Source organism: Suricata suricatta, chromosome 10 (assembly GCF_006229205.1).
Source record: "Suricata suricatta isolate VVHF042 chromosome 10, meerkat_22Aug2017_6uvM2_HiC, whole genome shotgun sequence".
Lineage (NCBI taxonomy): Eukaryota > Metazoa > Chordata > Mammalia > Carnivora > Herpestidae > Suricata > Suricata suricatta.
In genome coordinates this window covers 71,627,485-71,631,460 of record NC_043709.1, presented here as the reverse complement: position 1 = coordinate 71,631,460, position 3,976 = coordinate 71,627,485, and the positions used below count along the sequence as shown (strand labels likewise).

The following is a 3,976-nucleotide window of genomic DNA, read 5'->3' as shown; positions in this document are numbered from 1 at the left end:
TGGATGGACCTCGAGGGTGTCATGCTAAGCATAATAAGTCAGGCAGAGAAGGACAGATACCATATGTTTGCACTCGTAGGTCTAACAGGAGAACAGGAGAAACCTAATGGAGGACCAGGGGGAGGGGAAGAGGGAAAGAGAGTTGGGGAGAGAGAGGGACACAAAACTTGAGAGACTACTGAATACTGAAAACGAACTGAGGGTTGAAGGGGAAGGGGGAGGGGGGGAAGAGGTGGTGGTGTTGGAGGAGGGCACTTGTCGTGAAGAGCACTGGGTGTTGTATGGAAACCAATTTGACAATAAACTATTTAAAAATAAAAAAAGAAAGAAAATCCCTTCCCCTTTCTCCCATGTGGGGACACATCAGAAAGACTACCATCTATGAGCCAGATGTCCTTCACCAGACACCAAACCTGCCAGTATCTTGATATAGGACTTACGAGCCTTCAGAACTAAGAGAAGCACATCTCTGTTGTTTTACTGACTAGTCTATGATATTCTTTTACAGCAGCTCAAGCAGCCTAAGAAACCATCTCTAAATATTTTCAAATAATTAAACTACTCCAATATTTTCTATGCTTTGCCTCATAAATATGCCAGTATACATGGAGATATTTCCATATATCAGTCAATCAAAATAGATTATGTGGAACATTTCTAACCATCTCTAAGCCAAACTAATTTCTGAAAATTAGGAAAGATAAATCAATATTAAAAATTCTATAATTTAATTTATATGATTTATCGGTCCAAGAATATTCAAGTAGACAAAAGACCTGTATTAGAAAAACATGGTGATTTAAAACTAATTTCTAAAATATATCAGGGTTTAATTCAGAGAGAATGCAAACATGTAAGTGAAAACCAGAAAATCTAAGGATCCTGTAACCAACTACATGGAAAATGTCATTACTTTAAGTAGAAAATTTTTAATCTATCAAATTAAGAAATGTCCATAAATTATAAATATATTTCTGTACATTTATAGGTAAGAGTTTTAGATTTTTTTCCAATTTGTATTGTTACATGATGCTAGATTAATTTTTGTTACCCCTTCCATCTGCAGCATTAATATCTTCTGAAGGATCCTAACATCTTCCTTGTTCATTTGCTGTAAGGCTTAAATAGGTTAATTATGTAGAACCCTTGAATCATAGTGAATGATTATTATTATCATTAGTGTTCAAAAAGATATTAAGTGAACTATAAAATAATTTATCTAAATTGAATTATGCCATTGACTGTTTATTAACAGCCAATTTATTGGGCCTATTAATTTATTCTTCAAATACCTTTGTATAAAGCACTGTGCTAGGTAGTAGGGATCTACCCATTGAATATAGCCATATCTGATTTAAAAGAAGTGTATAAGCCATAGCAAAACAAAAAGGTAGTTATTTACTGAACAGAGTTTTTGTTTTAGGTTACTGTGTCTCCCATATGTCTTCAGCTGTGTTCCAATTTCACATTTACTGGGCCATTTTAGTTAAGCAATTTTCTCTTGAAAACCTCTGTTCAAATCTTAAGATGCCAAATGGAAATAACAGTCATTGAAGCCATCATGATCTCTTATCACAAGAGCACAAATGAGTTCATTATACTAGCCAGCACCCCCACAACGTTCTGGAGAATGGAACATAAATCATTAGACTTTCATTAGAAACAAGTTATATAGGGAAAAGAAAAGCAGTAACATGAATTCTTTAACATTATGAAGAAAAATTTAGGCCCCCTCATATGATAAAATTTTTATTTTCATTTATTTAATTTACAGTAAGGCTTAGTGTTCATGTTGATTCTTGGATCGATTGCAGTTACCTCTGGTACTCTCTTGGGCCACATTCTGTAGGTTGGGGCTCACTGTGCAGTTGGACAATACTGAGAGATGGGAGCAGATATTCAGGTTGAGTGGATATCTACCTATATGACTATGAATCAAAAACGCAGAATCCCTGAAGTACAGTAGCCATAACACTTTCTATAAAAGCCGCAAAAGAGTAGCATAAAGATGATCAGAACAAACACTGACCTCTGCTATAGCATCTACTCCTCATTTCCAATCCCTACCAGCCCTGCACTTCTGCTCCAACCTCTTGCAACTACTTTCACCTCCCTAAAAGTTGTGCACGTTGCTCCTCTTGATGCTTTTGCAAATGCTCCTGTTTAATTTTTATGCTGCCGCTGATCCTGCTTCGGCATTTCACTCCTCGTAGCCTACATGCGTTGTTGGTTGTTGCCACTTACTGTCCATACATCTTAGTGGATTATAGATTCTACCAAGATTGAGACAGATCGAGATCAACTGTGCTATATTTTGCCAGCAGCTGGAATCTCATGAATTCCACTATTAGTTTTATTTTGGGATGCTTAAGAAAAAGTTGTCAAATGAATAAAACTCAAACCAATTCACAGTTTGGAGTTGTGGAGGTTACTTGTTATTTATCTTTTATTTTTAAATTTTTTGGTTACTTGTTATTTAAAGAGTTTTAACATTACCCTATTATAATTCACTTGAGATGCCTTTTAAAAAATATTAAGGTTCATTTTTATGTAAAAATTGGAAAAGCTTTCTGATTAAGTTTATTATTTTGGATAATTTTAAATAAGATGTCACATTTATTGGTATTTCATATAATGTATAATTTAAGTGATATGCTATGAGATCTGATCCTGGGACATTTAAATGTATATTCAAATATTGAAAAAAATCTAAATAACAGGATACTAAAATTAAATGTATCACTTTATTCCTTTTCCATATTCACATTATTATAATCAATCAGAATGAAATATTAGAAATGTTTTATGTATAGTTTTGCAGTGATGGTTATTATTATGCTAAAATTCTTAAAAAATCTATACTGGCTTTTCACTTCATCTTGCTATCATAGTTTTCAAACTAAATACAGATGAACTACCACTGATTATTTTGTTCCTTAGGGAAGATATTGGAATGGAAAGCACATTATTTTGAACTGTAAATACAAATATATACTTTGAAGGCAGTGGTTATTTTTTCTCATATAAGCTGTACATATTCCATTGTAATTATTCAAAGAATGAAGCAAAAATAAATTAACATAAAATGAAGTTATGGAAAGAAGGAGGTGCACAAGGCAGAATCCATTAATTATAGCAAAAATGATGACACTTTGTCTAAAATGATACTTAACTGGAGATTTCTTCTTTAATTCTTGGAGCAAAAATAGTGTGATATGTACATTAATTTAATTTTCAGTCTAAGGAAATTTGGAATTAGTTTAAGTTCTTAAGGTTGACACTCATCAAATTTCTTTCAACTTGCATTTCTGATGTAATGTACTTAATGGTTAATAATCAGACAGATCATAGATGGTAATTTCTATAGCTAATACTTTCAAGTTCTGGGCATCATTTTTGAAGGAAACTAATAAATCAAATTTTAGTATGTGTTGAGTACATTCAATAATGGATGCTATAGTAGGGAAACATATGAGTGAAGGAATGACAGATACTTACCTGATCCAAAGAAGCTTATTATCTGGTTATATAGACCACACACACACACACACACACACACACAAACACAGCTTAAAATATCATTGAGTTTGGTCAGATTATAGTTAGTCTGAGTAGAAGGACTGATGAGAGGGGCTCCTGAGTGCCTCAGTCAGCTAAGACTTCAGCTCAGGTCATAATCTCACGGTTCCTGGCTCAGGTCAGTCCCTCAATTGTGGAAATAGTCCCTCAGGAGGAAATAGTGAAAGGAGGATCCTTCTAGGCCACCAAGCATACAGCAAGGTCTTTCAATCATTCGTACTCTTGACTGACTAGTCCCCATTCATATTTCTACCTGCCACCATAAACGACAATTCCTTGCTAGTGGATCAAGAAGATGTGGTATATATACACAATGGAGTACTACATGGCAATGAGAAAGAATGAAATATGGCCATTTGTAGGAAAGTGGATGGACCTGGAAGGTGTCATGCTAAGC

At 34.2% G+C, this 3,976-nt stretch overlaps 1 protein-coding gene across 3 annotated transcripts in view; it reads left to right on the top strand.

Moving 5' to 3' along the window:
• CNTN1 (contactin 1) overlaps positions 1–3,976 on the top strand; it is a 351,259-nt gene that overhangs the window by 156,261 nt on the left and 191,022 nt on the right. The window lies entirely within an intron of this gene.